Here is a 20626-nt window from a genome sequence, read left to right on the forward strand (position 1 = left end):
AAGAAAAAATTGGCCTATGTAAAAAAACGCCCTTCTCCAGGTTAGGCACGGGAGGTTCTTTTGCACTGCCTATAAGGTGGCAGATTTGTTTCGGCGTAGCTTTTGGTAAAACGCAGTCTCAAAACTAGATATACTTGGCGTCAACTATTTTGTGCTGCATTGTAAAGGCTTGAGTAACTTCTATAGTGCTTCAGCTCAGCACTTTTGCGAGAGCATGTGGTTTAGTGTTGCATCTCATTTGCATGGTCTAGAGAAACTAGAGCTGACAGGGTTGGAAGCATTCCGGAATAACAAAACGTAGACTATAGAAGCATTGAGAGATGCGCACATGCAAACTGTGCATTTCTTAAAAGTGGATTCGAGCAAAGGTAAAAACCATATGTGTACTTAGGGCGGCCATACTTGCCATACTTGCCTTCCTCAAGCATGATCACTTGTCCCTCGTTAGCACCATCCAATAAGAAGCAGCAGCAACACGCCCATGAGACACCGCCGACTCCTGGATTGAATGACGACCCGCCTCAGGTCTTGGAGGGTGATCCGAAACACTCCTTTAGGCCAGATGTTGTACCTGGCGAGGCAGGGGCTAAAAGTAGAAATTAACAAATTTATCTGAAGTGATACATTCCCATAGTATAAACTCTACGATAGCAGGATTTTTTAGGTCAGTGATGTGTTTTAATTAAACAGAGAAATGGTTGGTTCATATGATGAACCAGCAGCCCCCGTTTTGCATAAGTGTAACGCAGTGTCTAACGTTACGTCCGATGGAACCCGAAATAAAAATTGAAGTTACGGCCGACGTAACTTTACGTCAAGCATTCGAGCTACGTCCAACGTGATCCAAAATAAAAATTGAAGTTACCGTATTTACTCGAAAGTAGGTCGGCCACGAAAATAGTCTACCCCTATTTATGGAACCCACCGAGAAAAAAAAAATCAAATATAGGTTGACCTTTTTTTATATAGGAACAGGGGAAAGTTAGAGCAAGCGAAAGAAATAAACCCTTATTTACAGCACCCTCAGCTAAATCACGGGGCGATGCTAAAATATTAATCACCGTCAGAACTTCTGGCCATGTCATCGTCCTCTAAAGCTTCGTCAGCTTGGTAGACATCCTCGCAAATTCGCAACAATACCTCACAGACACCGTTGTAAAATGACGACAAGAAGAAACGGAAGAAGGTGGAGACGGGCGAAGCGACGAAAGACCAAATACAAAGACGCAAACAACGCCGCGAGTCGAGTCGCCATGAGCAACACGCGAGCCGAGCCGCCTCAAGCAACAAACAAAACTAACCTCCGTTTTTTTTTTTAGCGCGTTTGCGAGGATGGAGGGCAAAGTGCATGGCGAATCACGTTCCTCTCTCTCCCCTTCCCCGTTGCCCAGCGGGGGGAACGCCACAGGCGGGATGGCGAAACCCGACGCCCGAGGGATGCGCGCGACCGGCGCGGTTACTGCGGGCAGGCCGTCGGCTCCGGCTGTTTTCTTGCACCAAAAGCTTTTTGAAAAACGAGAAGCGGCGCGGCTCTACGGCGACGCCTGCTCAGTGTCTCGCGACTTATATTCGAATAAATGCGGTAGTCAGCCGCGCGACGAGAAACAGATTATGAAAGCGATTGGTGCAAGCGACCAAAGCGATGAGCGACGTTTTCTAGAAACCCAAAAACCGAGGGACGCAAGCAGTGACAATGAGAAATCTTCGTCGCTCGTCGCCGGCACTTGTAGCTTCTCGCCGTCGCTCGTCTCGTTGATCGCTATATTGCTTACATGCCGTTCAGAAAGGCGCTCTAGGTGCTTACCATTCCATTGGGACCAGGCTCGCGTCCAACCGTAACCAGTCTTTTTTTTTAAGCCGCCCAGGTATAAGGCAGGGAGGCACTCACTTGATCGAATGACGTTTTAGCGAACGCCCACGTTCCACCAAAAGACACTTTAGCGAATAGTCGGACGCCGCGAAGCGGCGTTTTTTGGTGGGCCAAATGGGTTCACATTTTGTAATGAGCCGCCGCAGACTGTCGTCGTTTTCAATCATAGCTCCTCGTTCATCGGCTCGATTTACATTTTCGGTAAATCACAAACCGTGATGAAGCACAATTATTCTAACTAAAATTGTCACGAACACTTGGCACGCATGCTTACACTGAAGCGCACCTAACTTAATTTAAAAGTAGAACGAAACGGGGACGAGATTCGCATACCGCTTCACGGAAAGACAGACGTCTTCGGATCCTAAGCCTACCGGCTGAACTTCGAAGTCTTTGACGGTTCGGCGATCGGACGAGGCGAGCCGGCCATGCTGCGCTGACCCAGGCTGACCACACCTGGGTGAACTATGAGAGGCGCCGTCGAGTTGAGAACCAGAGTTGCAGAAGAGCCAGACCGCCAAACGTCTGTCCCGTACAACGAACGAGCCGGCGTCCCCCACACGTCTCCGCCATCTTCTCCGTGACGACGGGAGCTGGGAAAGCGGGGAAGCCGAGCAGCGGAAGCGGAAGTCACTGGGCGGCCGCTTTACGTCTCGCTTTTAGCCGACGCCGGTATCTGTTGAGGAATCGTGCGGTTGCAGCTGGTTACGACGAGAGGAACCACGAAAATACGCCGAGTTGGCCCTGTACGAGTGGCGGTACGAGCAACGGGCCGTTTGCTGCTGTCGACCGGTGACGCGGTATCCTCGGCTTGGTGTCACGATCGGTTTGTTGCCGGGCACGTTGGCTTTGCTATGCAGTATTGCGGGTGCGGCTGCCGAATACTTGTGGTGCTCATTATTCGAGACAGTCGCCCCAAGACGTCGCCGTTGACGTTGACGGAGGAATTGAAGAGTTGACGGAGGAATTCGTGTGAGCTCAACGTCGGTCTATGCTCCGTTTCGACATGTATGGCATATGTAACGACACCGGTGGTGGACGATGGACGTTTTTGTTGGAAGATGCGGTCTCCTTTCTGTATGTATGATTTGGTGATACCGGTGGTCCTGAGGTATAAACATAGCGCTGGAAAAAAGTTGGTCGCCGACGTCATCGGACGCAAAATCATACCAGCCACACCGAATCATATCGGCAACTAACTGGCTGCAAGTATATACAGACGCGGAGCCATAGCGGTGCCGGTATCTGCAGTTATGCAGAACGCCAAACCAAACTAGCTGCATTCATAAAAACAAGAAATTATGATGGCGTCATACCAGAACTGTAGAAGCAGCAGGTATGTTTCTTGTACGTTTTTCCAATTGGGCTAAGCCATTGTAAACAATGACCAGGCATTTAAGCAATCACATGGTAGGAGGAGTTAGGGGGCGGGTCTCAAAACGCCCTTTGGATATCTCACCCGCTTCGCCAAGCGACTGGTTCAGGTGTTTTAGTTCCCGAAGTTTACGAACGGCCAATCGAGTTGCACAACTGAAACAGTCCTGCGAAACTATATTGCATTATACCACCGTCTTCGGAAACGGGTTGCAGTAAAAGAACGATGCCATTACCGTCGAATCAGAGAGGTAGCCTCGCAAATTTTGATATACCAAAAAAATGCCGACGCAAAAATGGACTTGGTGAAGTTCTTACCGCCCGAGCAGGAATTATGTGCTCTCTACTTTCTTTTCAGTCTTGCAACTAGATTGAGTTCCATCTTTTTTGATTCACCGCGTGGGCAAATGAACAGTCGAGAAAATGGGGAAACAAGCAAGAGCTCCCAAACAGCATCAGGGGTTGAGCGACAGCTGCCGCCCCTTGGAGAATATCCGCAGACCTGTCGCAACACAAAGAGGCAGGATGTTCAAGTAGAGAGAATCTCGGTAGAGGCGAAGATAAAATCAAGACGAAGAAAGTTAAAGTGAGTCTGTATTACCTTCGCTGTTCGCGGTCATGGCACACACTAAGCTCGAACAGTCGTTCTTCGAAGACTAGATGTCTAAAAATAAAGCGGAGACGCGAGGAATGGTAGTAGAAAGCATGCCGCAACCGAAGATTCTTTTCTCCCAATCGAGAAAATTTATCCTGGGTTCTCAACGATAGCATAAATGTAAAAAAATACATGTATCAGGCCAATCGAAAGCCGAGTCGTGGACTTGCCGCAGTGGGAGCCCAGGCGGGTATTGAAGATAAATACGATTTTTGTGTTATCGGATGAAAGTGAATGGAGGCAATAGTCATAAAAATAAACAGAAAGGAAGCTCATATGACCGTTTTCAAGCTGGCGGTGCCGAGAGGGAATCAAGGCCGACTATATGAGATCATAGACCCCACCGAAATTGCTCCGGAAAACTTTAGAGCTTCTCCGATTTCTTTATTGACTTTTACGGTTTATTTCGATGTATGTGACCGCGAACGCTTGACAGCAATGTTTTTTTGTGTGTGTTTTTTTCGCGGAATGTATTTGTGTATTTTTTTCTACTCCATATAAAATTCATTGAAGATACTTTCGATCAGATTTTGTGAAGCGTAAAAATAGGAAGTGAAAAAGAGATAAGTCAAAGATATTTCAGCGAGAGATATTTCAAAAGTCTATATGGAATTCCGATTGCAGTTATTTGGCGTTAAAGCGGAAAGAGATAACTCGAGATTTAATGGAAGTTATTGCAAAACCCACTAGAATCCAAGGAAACTGTCTATACAAGAAACAGGGAACACCGCTCAACGAACACTGTGTGTAGAATTTTGAATTCAGATCTTGCCAAATGCATGCTCACCAGGGATGTGCGTAAACTGTGAATGTGAAAACGTTTTATACATTTGGTTTGTCAAGCCCCATACAATTAAATATATCTAAAGAAGCCAGATAATCTATGAACGGTTTTCATTCGAAAATTTATAATATACGTCTGTTTCCTCTCCAAACATTTCAGAACATTTTTGTTGCATTCTTGAAGATATTATCACAACAGAATAATTTTTTCCTTCAATGTGCCGTCTTGTCTCAGTTCCATCAAACTAGTGACCTGAGAAATCTGCGTGTATGTTTGGTCTAAAGAAATTATAAGAGAAACAACATCTTTTGTTAAAATTATTATTCGAGCGATTGTAATATTTGAAAACATATGTGCTTATTTCAACTCAAACTGATATTTTAATCAGCACAAATAGAATTTTCATTCCATAATCAAATGACGTATTCGAATATTTACCGGCTCTTTCAAAATGTGAGGAAATTTGCTCTTTTACTCTGTTTTAAGCCACCAAAATGGCCGAGATGGTGGCCAGGGTGTCAACAAAAAAGAAGTTAATAGAAGCAGCCATCTACCTAAAACGGTGTGTGCAAGGGGAAGGGGGGAGGGGGGGAGGGCGAACCTCGCTTGGGGTCAACATAGTCTAGCCGCTCCCCACCTAGAATAATCACCTAGAATAATCAAGTCCTGCCGACACCCCCCACTTCCTCCATCGAACGTCCTCATAGTCAGATGGCGGATACTAGGCAAACCTGATTCCAGTCTGATGCCGAATGTGCTTCGGCGCGTTGATAGGACACTAGACCCAGCCTAACTCTGACGCAGCACTCGTGTTCAATTCGTGTCTTCGCTCGATCTGAATATGATGACGTCGAAGCTCTAGCAAGCAGACTTTTCTTATTCGAGGTGTGTTCGAAAAGTGTGTCGAGGACGTCAGTTTCTTTGCCCTTCACCTTTTTGAGCGAGCCAATCTAGCTTCGATATCGATGCTCTTCGCACGCTTAGTTTGGGTTGGAAGCAGAGCACAATGACGACAGATCTCGCCCCCGTAGTTCCCGATACAAATTTTTAATCGAATTTTCATGACGGTCTACACTATAGATTCTGGTCAATCGCCCATTTTCCAAAAACATTATTCTCCGAGAATTTAACATTTTCCTGAGACAAACACCTTAATTGTTGTCTCGCATAATTTAAGCCTAAAAATTGGTTAAACAAATTTCTCGAGAATCATCAAAAAAAAAAAAAAATCTTGGTTTCTCGCGGTGCTTTGCGCCAAGAAAATGAGGGAGAGGAGGTGACGAGAGCGCGCGGGGTCGTCAGATCGTCAAGCCCTGACTTGAACGATTAGTACGTAGGCCTAAGGATTGCAGCCTCTGTGTCCATGGCAATTGTCGAACGTTTTGGAAGCTAGAGACAAACGTCAAACACCAGCGTTCCACTTTTTAACGTGTTCAACGAGTGCAGTGGAGACAGCTGCTAGCTTTCGCTCTACCCTCCAGTTGTTCCAACCAGAGCTCGGCGTTCTGACTTCCCCGCGCACTCTAGTTGTTTCCTCTCCTTCCGCTTCTCGGAACATAATCTGCGGCAAAAACGGAGACGCTGCGCAGTCCTCAACGCTATTACACTGATGTTTTAAAAGAAAAGAAGAGTTTAGGTGATCACTTGGGCACCCCCCCTACGCAATACGCTAACGCGATGATACTACTGCGCATGCGCGGTGCCAGCGGGGAATGAGCGGAGCTGCCGAAGCTATATTCCGTTCAGGCTTAAGCTGAATCTAAAAGCTCCGCCCTGGAGCGTGAGCGCGCTGGCTTCCGTAGTGCTTTGGTTGCGCGTGCCTGCGTGTTTACACTTGTGTTCTCGAGGGCAGAAAGCTCGCGCTGAAGGCGAAGCTTCTACAGGGTGTCTCTAATAGTGCCCAGGCTCTTTAAATCGTCCGAAAAAATCAGTTCGGTAACCAATCGCACTACAATTTTGTCCAGCGTTGCTTAAAGGCCAACGTACAACCTCCGGTTTCTGCAGGGAAGGTAATCCTCTTATCGATCCCCCTCTCCTAAGCTTTCAAGGGAGCCGCGTTGGGGCAAGGTAAGAAGTGGAGAGGATATAGGAAAGGAAAGGAGGGCAAATCTGGAAAGCGCGAAGTGTACGTCGGCCTTAAAAGGTGGTGCATTTTTTCTATAAAGGTTGCAGAGAGCGAACTTATCTGAGGAAAAAGTTAAACAAGAAAAAGTCTTAACTTCAGCGGAAACAGAGCGAAGTTACCGGTCTTCAAACACTAGAGTGCCATTTGCCAAGGAAAAAAAGATCGCGTTGGCTGAGCTCGGCTATGCCAGGATATACGTAGTGTGAGCTTATGCGCACAAAATGAGAGGCGCTATCAAGCGGCTCCGGTGAGCGTCAGACTTGGCTACTGCGCAACCGAGACGCACAGCTGGGCACACGGCGGCGCCAGTGCGTCTGCCGCGGCTATGACGTCACTCCTCTCGAATGTGTAGACCGGCGAGGCGGGCGCGGCGGCGGCTCCGGCGCGCCAGCTGTGCGCCGTCTGACGTCACTGCTCCTCGCGCATGCGCAGCACGGAGCACGGCTCATTATGCGAGCCATGTGAAAATGTTCAACCTCGGCCAATGTAGCTCGCGCTACAGAAGGTGGGCCCAAGTGGTCGCGACTCCAACTGCCGCCAACAAACGAGCATACAACGCTGAGAGCCTGCGTATAATGGCAGACGTTATTTTCGACTCAAAAGTGGTGCGTGTTCCGCAGGCGGCCAGAACTCCTGCACAGCAGAAGACATAAATACCCCGAAGAAAAGAAAAAAAACAGTCAAAATAACCATTCAAATCAAATTTTTGATCGATTATTTATCCGTTCATTGTTTTTTATAAGTAAAAATAATAAAATCATGCATTGGTACCTGGCATTGAAAAAGCTTGCGCCGCTTTCGAGTCAAAACTAGCGTCAGCCATGTGACGGCGGCTTTCGGCGGCGTGTGCTCGTTCGTTGATGAAAGTTGGGGTCGTGAACGCTTGCGCCATCTCTTGTCTCCCGTGCCAAACGACGCTTTATTGTTTGAAGACCGGTAGCTTCGCTGCGTTTATATAAGGAGTATTCACTGGGCGCCTTATTTGTGGGTGCTGTCTAGAGCGCATGCTCAGAATGAGCCAACATTAATAGGCTGCTAAAACCGGCAATCTTGAGGGTGCGGAATGCCCGTTACAAAAGAACTGTGGAAGCTCGCCATCAGCACGAGCTCAGCAGTCGCGCACACAGCTATGGCCGCCAGTGAATACTTCCTATAGCAGTTGAGCCTTCTTCCTTTTTTAGTTTTTACTCACGTAAGTTTGCTCTTTGCAATTTTTATGAAAAAAAAAATGAACCCCATGTGGTCAACGCTGGTCAAAATCGTACGGCGATGGGTTAAGAAACCGATTTTTCGGTCAATTTAAAAAACCGGGTCTCTATTTGAGACACGCTGTAGCGTCAGGCTTAGGGTGAACGGAACATGGCGGAGCAAAGGCGCTCAATATCGCGAAAGTTGCCAAAAACGTAACGCGCGTAGCGTGGTGCCTTAGCGTGGGTAGAAAGAGAATGGATAAAAAGGGCCAGTGAGGGGGGACGCAATTCAAGATGGCCGCCGCCACTGCACTCTTGTCCGGCCTAAAGTGACTGGATCTGGGAAAGTAGTGTCATTGCCTTCCCGCCTGCAAACGGGACACAATCAAATACCAACATACATACGACAAAACCTTTAAAGGAGATTGGCTGATTGGTCTCGGTTGTTATGGCCATCGCGTTTTTGGGTCTTTGAAATCATCGAAGCTTCAAAAAGGTCGTTCTAACTAGTCGCACCAAGATCACTACGGAGCATCATCGCACTGGAAACGTTCCTCGGTCAATATTACCCTCTTTGGAACTATGTATACAATAAATTTATCACTCATGCTTATCTCCCGACATCGATTACAATTTTGTGGCTCTTCTGGCGTATTACAATAGAGGAAAAAGTATATTTCAATGCCTCCAAGAACTGATGCAGCATGTGGTGGCGTACATCTTCTTAGCGCCGTCACATCCAACGTAAGGGCTTGGAGTCATGTAAAACTGTCTTTCTCTCAAAGCTCCCCAGTGACTTGTATCACTGCAAATGAAAGGAGGAATTTTTTCAGATGACTCCCTTGGATTTCGTGTTTTTTATCAAAGAACTTGTGAAGGAAACCGGCGTCTCTTGACTCGCGCCGTAGTAACTGAATTTTGTTTCGGAAACAGGAACCCACGGTATTCGAAAGAGTCAAACACTGGGAAACTTATGCAATAAAACTAGTACCTGAATATGTCCAAACCTTGCTATACAAGAAGAGAGAGACTGGGTAAACTTTTATGCCTTCGGAGCAAAATCGTCAAAACCTTCTTTCTTTCAGAGTTGACTGCGCAAATCCAATCGAATGTTCTCCGAAGTAAGCTAGCGTCAAAAGGAACAAAAAAAAAAAGTGCTCAAAATGCAGGACCAGATAGCACACTCTGCCTTTTTTGGAAACTGGACAGTCCCCTTTGGAATACTTTATCTGCTGAGCAAGTTGATGGCCGCATATATTTCAGCGAGGCTCGCTGTTAGATTGGAATGTCGCCTCTGTCTTTTTTCATTGTGTTTGTGCCACTTTTTCTATTTCAAACCCGGAATGGCCACGAGGGACGGTGAACGTACCGAAAGTTTCAAGACGTATCCGCATTTAGGTTGGTCGCAGAGAAGTAATCTGACATAAGAGAAAAATGCGGAGGCGGAACATAAAGGTGAGAGAGAACAATGCTCTAGCGTTCGTGCGCTCTTGCAAGAGGACCCCCCATCGGCGACTCGGAAAATGTCGCGTGCGATTTCTTTCGTTTCGAAGGTTTACATTATTTTATATTTATTCATTTTTTTCTTCTTCTAAGTTATGCATTCTTTTTTTTTTTTGCGGCTCTCCACGTATATTTAGTTGCATATGTTGTCTACGCAAGGGGATAAACCCTATGCTCTGAGGCACTAAGGAAAATAAAATGCACGTCAAAGCGACGAACGTTTCAAGTCGGTATACACACTTCCAAGAAACAATCATTTGAACAGATTAGTACACGAACACACAAAACATGACAAACACCCGAAGCAGGAAATCATTCAATCGTCTCATTGCTACAAAACATATTCAAAGTCACCATACATAATCTCCCTATTTTTTCAATATCTATTTGTGTTGGTCGGCATAATGGAATTTTTTATATGTATGTCACGTGGCATTAAGAAAAAGACACGTGGACCATGTGTTTTCTGTAGCGTGGGCTTCACTGGCCGAGGTTGAGCAGCTTCGCGTGGCTCGCATAATGAGCCATGCTCCGTGCTGCGCATGTGCGAGGAGCAGTGACGTCACACGGCGCACAGCTGGCGCGCCGGAGCCGCCGCCGCCACGCGCTCCGCCGCCGCCACGCCCGCCTCGCCGGTCTGCGCATTCCAGATAAGTGACGTCATAGCCGCGGCAGACGCACTGCCGCCGCCGCGTGCCCAGCTCTGCGCCTCCGTTGCGCAATAGCCAAGTCTGACGCTGCACCGGAGCCGCTTGATAGCGCCTCTCATTTTGTGCGCATAAGCTCGTGCTACGTGTATCCTGGCATAACCGACCTAAGTCACCGCAATTTTTTGTTGTTTTTCTTTCTCAGTATTGTCAACCATTACGTAGCACTGTAGAGCACCAGCGAAAAATGTCGGGGCATAAATTTTGATGATCCGGGAAAATGTAAAAGCACTGATATAGAAAGGGGCAGTGCGGTTGCTCTCTAGTCTGGCTCACGCTGGCGTGGATGCGAAACGGAGAGACATAAAACGTAAAATTCCACTTTTATGTATGGTTTCCGTTTGGGTCGCGGATTGCATAATACGACGATCGTGACGCACGGGCCACGGAATCCGAGCGTGCAGACACTCTATAGCTTAACGAGAGCCAGCCAGTCGCTGATGGTCGGACAAGAATAGACCTCACATATAGGTAGTATTGACTGGCGGCCATAGTTTTGACCGCGGTTCCAGAGTGCGAGTGTACGAAGCGCTTCAACAACGCTTTCGCAAATTACACTTCCCTCCTCCAAGATTGTGAGTCTTCTCGGAAGAAAAGTGGGGTATCGTTTTGAGCACGCGCTCTGAACGCTGCGCTCAAGTATGGCGCCCAGTGAAAACAGGAGCCGTATATGGAGAAAGCATGGCCGTTCATTGTGAAGTATAGGAAGCAATTAAGAATGGGCACCATTGGCCGAAACCGGGCTGGGCGTGATCCAGGGCGTCTTCCCAAATTCGAATGAGGCTGTACAGAAGGCGGAAATAATACCCCGGAGGTGGTCGCAAAAAATAAAATTATTAAGTGTGTCGGAGTACCTTTCGGTGACCGAAAAAATGGTGCACGTGATGTTTTGAATCACCGTCATCCAAAATCATGGTGAAAAAGCGCGACTAGCGGAACGATCGACATAATTGTACGCCAGGAGTCGAGGGCCGGGAATCTGCCATCCGAGAGGTCACAATCTGTCCGAACAAAGCAGAGTTCAGAGTGGCACATTCGTTTCTTACATCTTTTTGCATGATCACAATAGAAGCATAACGTGCACCATAGTTTCAGGCATAAAAATTCACTACATTTAACACTTGTGCTCTTATTAATACAGTTTCTCGCTAATATTGCTGGGGGATTGTTTTCAGCATCTGGTGGGGCAGGAGAGCATTCCAAGCCCTTTATCGGCTTCTGGTACACTCCCTGGCTCTGGCTCTGCCCACTCCTTCCATTGACTAAAAGAGGGGTATTCAGTGGCGACCATAGCTGACGGCTAACTTTCACAGCGCGTTTGCAGCATTCATTCCACGCCGTCAAGGTCGCCGGTCTTGTAAACGTTTAAGTATGAATTAGTTCTGAGTATGCCCAGTGAACAGTGCAGTCAAATATTGCTTCCAGTTAATATCTACCCCCTATTCCGCGCTGCCGTGCATGTCTACGCGCATACGTACAACACCGTCGACGAGATATAATACGAGCCGTGGAAGCCCGGAAAACTACAACAAGCCATGATGACCCAAGGGACGAATGAAGCCTCCACAGGCAAGTCATGGTCCAGATACAGAGAACGAATAAGGCTCTATTTCATCGCGAACTCTGTACCCCACGTCAACAAAATAGAAAATAAAAGAAGGAATCCTGGGAACAAAGAAAAAACGATATTGGTAGGGGTGAAAGAAATAGAATAACAGACGAGAATGCCGATTCTGAAACACAAACTGGTTCTAGTGTACCGTGCGTGGACATATCAAAAAATTTTGCATCACCAAGAACCGTCACCAAGCAACCAAACCGCACAAAAAAGCTGTGGTAATCTAAATTCACTTGTTGTTCGCAAATGATGCCACTTACCCTCCGCTTTAAGCGGCCCCGAACTGCGGAAAATATGTATTTTATTTTGTTCTGTGGTATCAGTTCAGGAAAAAGTAAACGTGAAAGGTCACGTGAGCCAGATGCAGTTGCAGCGTCCACAGTGGTACGGCAGGAGTAGCGACATAAGGCCCAGTGGCAGAACGATGGACTAGGTCTGGGGTGAAAGCTAAATGCTGTCGACAAATGGCGCAAAATATAATCCTAATAAAAACGAGTAGCACATTTATTTTTGTCCTCCCGTACCTGACTGTTTAATATTACAGCGACGCTGCATATGATTCGTAGGTCAATCTTTTGTGTCATCGTCCTCACGAAAAAAAAATTGAAAGATTGAAGCGAAAAGTGCATATCACGGATACAACACGCAGCACAGCATTCGTTTCAATAAATAACACGCACAAAACAAGCATCCAAACCACCTATTTGACAATGAGGGGCTCCTGATAACAATGCGAAGCACGCGGTGCTCACCGCATACGTTTCTCGCTAAAGATTACTGTTGCGCAGGCAGCCGCAGCGCCGGCAGCTTGCGACGTGGGGAGTGACGTCACTATACCTTTCATTGTATGTGAAAGATTTCGTACATTGCATTTACTTTTCTTTCGTCAATCAATTTAATATAGTGCAGTGGGAAATCGTTGCAGGTGATACCACGGCTTTGCTGGCCGACCACCTTAACAGCCTGGATTTAAGCCCCGATTTTTTTTCCATTCCTTCGTGTGATCTGATGGCGTGAAGATAATGGCGGGAAACTCGTGCTTTTTGCCGTCGTCAGGCATCGTTTTGTTCGTTTCAAAGAACACTATTGTTGCATATCGAGATACGAGTTTAATGTGCCTTTTCCTATGTTGAACGACAAGCGGACTACGAGCAGCACCGTCGAAGCAGCGTGATAAAAATGAATGAATGGTTAATATACACTTTATTTGACACTGCTTAATTAATTCGCATTTTGTAAAATCCCTGTTAAAAGAATTTAAAAAAAAAGAACTCCAAGACTTCAGCATTGCACGAATTGATCTGACGTAAGGTCATTCGAAATCAGCAATAAATATATAAATTCGCATAGAATAACAAATGCTCCAAAGGATCAACCACCAACTTCCGAGAAGTTTAATGCAATAGAACCAAAGGAAACGCAAATTAATAAAACGCACCAAAAACGTAAAACAAGCTATTTACACCTACCTCTCCTGTCGCCTGTCGGAAAGCAGAACAAACTGAATTATGCGCTCTTCGTGGCATTTTGGAGCCACGTCGGTCTACTGGAGGTTAAACGTCCCTAATTGTCGTCGACGCTTACAGCAAGTGTATGGATCTACTCAAAATGAGAAATATGCAGTGAAGAACTGTGATCGATAATTTTCGGAACTTAGTTGGGACACTCCCACTGCCAGAAAACGTGCTTATGAATGACAGAACTTTGTTTGTACGACAATATATTTAGGTGTTATTCAAGAACAGCGGAATCTACCGCATCACCCGTGTGCGATATCATCACGTAACAAATTATCCGGCGGAAATAATGGTAAAATAAACAAAAGTGGCACTGACAAAATATAGATCAGGTTACCTGGCGTGTACGCTTTCTCCGTTTATGCTCAAGCAGTATATGGCGCCAAGTGTGACTTCAGGACAGAAGATAAGTATATGATGCTTGGTCGACGTTTAACTATAGCGATCACTCTCCTGAGTCTCCCTTACATGATAAAAGACGGCGATTAGATAAAGCAGGGTCTTGGCCTCCAGGAAAGCTTCCCATAGGACCAAGGCTTCTTCGTGAGACATTCTCCAAGAACAGTCCGGCAGATGCCTGAAACGGTAACAAAGATACTTAGATTTTCCTCATAGTTGGTTTCCACCGAGTGAGGCCCAGTTCGATGGCACGCGGATTACATCAGCAGCTGAACTGAAAAACATACACAGGTCATGTAAGTGCAAAGACGTGTTCGGATGACAGGAGCGTGGCACTTGCACATTATTTTCCGCCGCAATGGAAAATTCCTATCAATGCTGAGCCATCGGACGTTGCGCAAAATGCGTCGGACCCAGCGGTAATTGTACACTCCGGGCTCACACAGCGTCCCTACATCATGCATATCTCAGCGCCTAAGATAGCCTCCTCAAGAGAATTCTGACCGTCTCAAAAAGAAGTGCCCCAAGCAGCACATTACGATCGGCTCACGCTTGAGTCAGACTGGGTAGCCGGGGAAGTTTTACTGGGCCTAGATTGTTTTGCACCATGGCGCTAGGCACCCCATCCTGGTATGCCAGTCTAGCGACTACCAGCAGTTCCCTGTATAGCCATGGACTGGCTCACCGCTGGACTTATAGCCAGGGCCAGGCGGGAAGCTCAGTGGTACCCCAAGCTTGGCTCTTTATTGTATATACAGCATGGACCAGGTTAGTGGCCGGGTGGTCACCCAAGCTTGGCTAGGCAATACAAACTCAACCAGGACCAGCAGGGCAGTTACCGGCCCTATTGAAAAATTGTGCAAACTGGGGCAGTTCGAACCGGATTATTGCCACTTGTTAAATTGGTTGAACTGGAAAACTGAATCTACGCATACTGGTCTTACTATGGAACAGTGCATATCGGTCTTACTGTGAAAATGTGTATACTGGTAATACTGTACAACTTTGTGTACTGGTCCACTCCATGCATTTAAACCTCCATGCATTTAACTGGTCATATTGACAACAAAACTCGTAAATTAATCAAATTCAATTTATTTCCGAAAAACAATATACTGCAGACCGCAAAAATAAACATAAAACATATTTACAATCCAAAAAACATTGTCATGATATTATTAATGTGTCCCAGTAACATAGTACCCCAAGGCATCTGAAATAAGTATAAAAATCAGTAATTAGAACCAAGGCAGGTTTAATTGCACCCATCTGCTCTCAAACGGTATGCAACTAATGCCACGAATAAAAAGTATGTACTATAATAAACAATATAAGAGGGAAAGTGGACGCGTGTGCAAAGGGTAGATGTGGTACCAGTCTCGCGGCAATTAAGTATAAACCGCATGTAACCGATTTGACGTGCGACGAGACAAGCGACGACGATCGCTTCACTGTCGTTTGGTCACGCACGCGACGCGGGAAACCGCATTAATGCGACGGGAGCCAGCGACGAAGGCGATGAGCGACGATTTCTAGAGATCCATAAACCGAGCGACGCGACAAGCGACCATGGGAAATGCCCGTCGCTCGTCGCTGACCTTCGTCGCTCGCTTAATCGCTTACATGCGCTTCAGCCTTTACGCAAAGCAACTCCTAATAATGAAAAGATACTGCTATTGTTACCCCCCTCCTGCCTACCCAGTTGGTCGTCCGGTATGCAACTCGCTAGCACTGTGTTAGAGGATATCAGAAGCTGCATGTAAAGAGCGCGACACTGTAAAAGCGAACAAGCGACCGCCGTCCAAGTCTAATGCGAAAAGGCGCCGATCGTGTCCGCGCTAACAGTGTCGCGATGTGTACACAGGCAGTTGTATTACTATTATTGGAACAGCTTATGCTCCAAATTGGGTTTCCAGAAAGGTTCAGTTTCCCATGCACCTGATTATGAAAATGAATCCGAATGGTCGAGCCCACTTACCTGGCTCGCAGGCGCGGATCCATTGCCCGCGCTGCAACGAGGACGGAGCGAATTTCGAACACGCCGTTCTGGGATGCAGCTATTTCTCCCACGAGCGAGTGGAACTCAGGCGGAGGACGTCATCAGCCACAGCAAGCATCTGCAGAGGCAGCACTCAAGGCTCCGGCAAACTATCTTATACAAACACAGCAACTTGTAACCTCCCCGAGCAGAACAGCAGCGCGAACGAAGACCCAGTTCGCGCCACTGACGCCAGATCCGTTTTTTTTTTTTTTTTTCTTTTTTGTGTTGTTGTGTTTTGGGTCGGCGGAATTGCCGTTACCGCCGACTCAAAACTGGCGCTACGAGAGGACGCGAGGGCCGCACTGATTGCACCGCGCGCTCCCTGTCCTTGCACGTGAGCAGCTCTCCCCTTTCAAGGCTTCCGCGCTGCGCGGGGGACACGGCATCATCTCAGGTCGCGGGGATTTGGCGCATTCCAGGCGCCTGATTCATCTGTGGGTGCGGGATCTTTCCCGCGCTTTTCTAACATCCCGTGGGAGGCTCCCCGCCTCTAGCACTTACGCTTGCACAGAGAAGCGGCTCCTCCGTGCAAGCCAGGTTAGATAAAGTCCGCAGTAAAAAGCGGAAGAGTGATAAAGTTTGAGTTCAACCAATTTGCACAGTTTGATTTCCAAATTGGCCAGTACAATTCCGCTACAACCAGCTCATTTCGGGTTTGGCCTTTTCATATCCAAACTGTTTTCAAATCGTTTTTTTAATGGGGAAAACGTGTACTTTTTTATGTTTCTAGCTAAAACAGACTTCTTGCACTGAAACGTCGCTTTCTAGTGCGAGGGCTCGTGCCACAAAGCACCGAAAATGTGTTAAGAGAATGCTCATACGAATTTAAAAAAGGAAAAATGTAAACAAACTATAGAGTAAGAATGGCTTTCAGCGGGCATTCTGGGTCCAGTAAAATACTAGCTTGAGCCAAGGAACATTGCATAGTGGCAATTCCCTGCCATTCCTTGGCTCACCCTATCTTGGATCTGGCAACATGCCCGAGCACTGGTTGTTGCTTGCATTGAGTGAACCAGGGAATTCCCACAAACTACCATGGAACCTCAAAGCTTGGCAGAGGCATCCCAAGCAGCACAGATTTTGACCAAGAAATGGCCAATGGCTCGGGATGGTCTTGTGGCCAGTGGCCAAAGAGCGGCCTTCCATGGGCCAATGCTTGGCCAATGGCAGATGGCCAGTGGCCATTGGCCAATGGCCAGAGAAAGGCCAGTCATCGGCCAAACTCTGGCCACTGTCTGGCCACTGGCCAAAGGACCATTGCCACCCATTGGCCAATGCTTGGCCAACTATGTGCTGCTTGGGATTGATACCGTGGCCATCTCTGACCAATGAAAATCAATAAACAGCCAGGGTACACCAAGTACTGGCAGCAGCCTGTTTACCCTGGCCATCGATTACCAAGGAAATTGATCGGTCAACCAGGAAAAGCGTTAACTGACTGTTCTGTGGCTTTCTGGAGCAAGGAAAGACTGTGGAACGCCAGGCTGACATACAGGCGTAAATGGCTGGGCAGTCGTGGCCAAGCTATAACAACTAAGTGCCGATCCTGGCCCCAGCTAAATCAAGCAAGTGTGCTACCTGGGGCTATGCCAGGTTTCGGTTTGGTTCGCGCACTCCATAAAGACAACTATCGGGGCAAATCAGCCCTGGGATCCCAGTGCGCAGACATTCTAGAGCACCTATAGAGCCGTCCGGTAGCGGATGGCCGGAATAGAATAAAAGTCACGCATTTAGGGGTACCCTCCCTGTAAACATCACTACACCAAAAACTATGAAAAAAGTGGACAAACTGAAGTTGAAAATTTGTAAATGTGCGCACCAGCAACATGGAGTGTTTGTAAAATATTTTATACAAAACCGGTTAAATCCAAAGGTACTAAAAATATTCATTTATTTTTGGAATCCTCTAGTGGATGCGTTCTAAAATTATTTTTCTTTGTTAATGTTTCATTACCGAATTTAATTTATATAAAGGCAATACTTGATATGTTTTATGCATTGCAAAAACAAGTCGTCAAGTTTCGCAGCTTGACTTCACATCACAAAGGTATTCCAGGGCTCATCAATCTGCTTGTAGTTAGTGTTCTTCATCAGTTACTGCTATAAATTGATGGGAATCAAAGGGCTATTATTTTAGTATTATTATGAAACTAAAAACAACGTGTGACGTAAAGTAGCTGAAGCACCAGGAAGACACTGAATAACCGGTTTGAGTAGAGCTAGTTCCTACATGTCTATGAGAAACAGCTTGAACACTAAACACTTACACACAGACAGGACAGAACATACACAGAGTTGTGTATGTCCTGCTCTGTATGTGTCCTGTCCTGTCTGTGTGTAACTGTTTAGTGTTCAGGCTGTTTCTCATTGACTCGGAAGACCTTTACGTAATTAAGATGTCAAGTGATGGAACGTTTAGGGAACCCTTTTTGCCCACCTATACGGTACAATGAGCCCTCCTGAAAGAACTGCGCATATGGAAGACTTCTCTTGTAGCGCATGCGCAAATCGTACAGCAGGGCCCATCGTACCTCATAGGATGTGCAAAATACGGTTCCCTAAAACTCTCCACTAGGCTAGAGGTGTGGTATTTGTTTCACATACTAAGACTCCAATTACCACGCGAAAAATACGCTGAAAGAATAGTCAGACTTTAAATTTAACTTATTTCTTTTACCGGTTAAGATTTCCGAAGAGACACAGCACTTTTGTCGGATGCTTAAACCGTTGACAAGTCAAGACGTAATACTTCTAAACTGATCCTTTTTTAACGCTGCTCCTTGCGTCTGAAGCTGCTACATGAATTTCCACCAATGCTTTTTGCAAATCAATTTTTATTTTATCTGATAACATGTTCGGTTTCTGCTGCAACGATAATTTGGTTGTCGTAATAAAAGAAACTTCGCCGACTTGCCCTAACCTAGTTCCTCGTTTGTGCATCCTTTTTTGGTGGCGAGGGGCCGTTGAACAACTCTAGCATTGCAGCCACAAAGCGAAACAACCCCCTCTGTGGTCATACGCCATGGTTTGCGTTGTTCGATACCTATGTATACGCTGCTGTGTTCATCGATCCTCTCTGGCGGACAGCAATATAGAGCTAGCCGGAGTTCTTCGCGTGCCATACAGAGAACCTGGAGGAGGGTTAACGAACCCGTGTTTCAGTGCGAATGAATCAATATCGAACCTAACCTACGCCACGGGACAAGACCCTAGAAGATACTTATGACTCGTGAGAACTATTTTTGTACGTATTCGTAAGCATTCGAGGGAAGTCAATGTTGGGGCTGGGTTTGTGGGCGTCACTGTTTCTCATGATCTGTGCCCATTTTAGCAAAACTATCACACCTGAATGTTTTTGTTAACGAGGTAAGCACAAATGAAGTACTACATCGATTCGTAATTCAGCAGAAAAAAAAACATTTCAGGCGCACAAAAGACAATATACGAACGTCGAAATTTCCAGTATAGACCTTTCAAAAAGAGCTCTCTGGCGGCGGCCAATGAGTTTTTTTTTTTTTTTTTTTTTTGAAATAAATAGCGCGAAGGTCAAGTACAAACTGACGAATAAATAGCGCTTGTTCCGCCAGTTTCGCGCAATTTATTCGCGCAATATATTTCTGAAATGCATATCCAACTAGCCCAGCTTAATATTTTAGACCAAAGAGCTCTTTTTGCAAAGGTCTGTACTCGGCATGTGGCCGATTTTGCTCAGCGGTATCCTTTTGAGTCCGCTTCTTCCACCTGCGAGGAATTCCAAATGCTGCAGCGCGTCTAACGAGCACCTCATACTACGGCGCGCGCATGCGCGCGATAAGTAAAGACAGATGTCACGGGTGCTGTAAACGAAAATGTGAGCTGACCCAGTTTAGTTCTGGCCTAAGGGGGTGAATCTACATGTGATGATCCCGCCATACTAAACTGTAAAACCGACTGCCATATTACGACAAAAGGAAATGTGGCAGCCTATTCGAACACTTTCACTATACTTCGTTTCAGCTTCGGTCCGAGCGCGGCCGATGTTATGAGTCAAAGGGCCAATCAAACAGCGCAAAAAGCGCAGCGTCATGGCGTGCTCTCTGCGCTTGATACGACTAGCCGGCGGAGGAGCGCGCACAGAGAGACGGCGAATAGCGACTGGTCCTATCAACTGCAGAGAGCACGCCATGACGTTGTGGCTCTTTCGCTGGTTGATTGGCCCTTCGGCTCATAACATTGGCCGCGTTCGGACCAAAGCTGAAACGAAGTATAGCAGCTTAACTTACCCGAGGTTCCCCGTATGGTTTTTGCGGCGCCGCCGCCCCTTCTTGAACATCGCAGGCCTGCTCAGATTGCTGCACTCATTCTTCAGCCGATACGTTAGCGTTTCAGTATTGGACGACCCAAATTTTAGGGGGGGATGACTTACTGTAACCACCCCAGGTGGCACACTTGCCTGGTTTAGCTGGGGCCAGGATTGGCCCTTAGTTGTGATAGCTTGGCCCCGACTGCCCAGCCATTTACGTCTATATGCCAGCCTGGCGTTTCATAGTCTTTCCTTGCTCCAGAAAGCCACGGAACTGCCAGGGAACGTCTTCCCTGGTTGACCAGTTAATTTCCTTGATCACTGATGGCCAGGGTCAACAGGCTGCTGCCCGTATTTGATGTACCCCGGCTGTCTCTTGATTTTCATTGGTCAGAGATGGCCAATGTCGCAATGCCTCAGCCAAGCTTTGAGGTTCCACGGTCGTTCGTAGGAATTTACTGGTCTACTCAGTGCGAGCAACCGCCAGTGTTCGAGCATGTTGCCAGATGGAAGAAAAAAGAGCCAAGGAATGGAAGGGAATTGCCGCTATGCAATGTCCCT

Source organism: Ixodes scapularis, unplaced genomic scaffold, assembly GCF_016920785.2.
Source record: "Ixodes scapularis isolate PalLabHiFi unplaced genomic scaffold, ASM1692078v2 PGA_scaffold0__279_contigs__length_252992795, whole genome shotgun sequence".
Lineage (NCBI taxonomy): Eukaryota > Metazoa > Arthropoda > Arachnida > Ixodida > Ixodidae > Ixodes > Ixodes scapularis.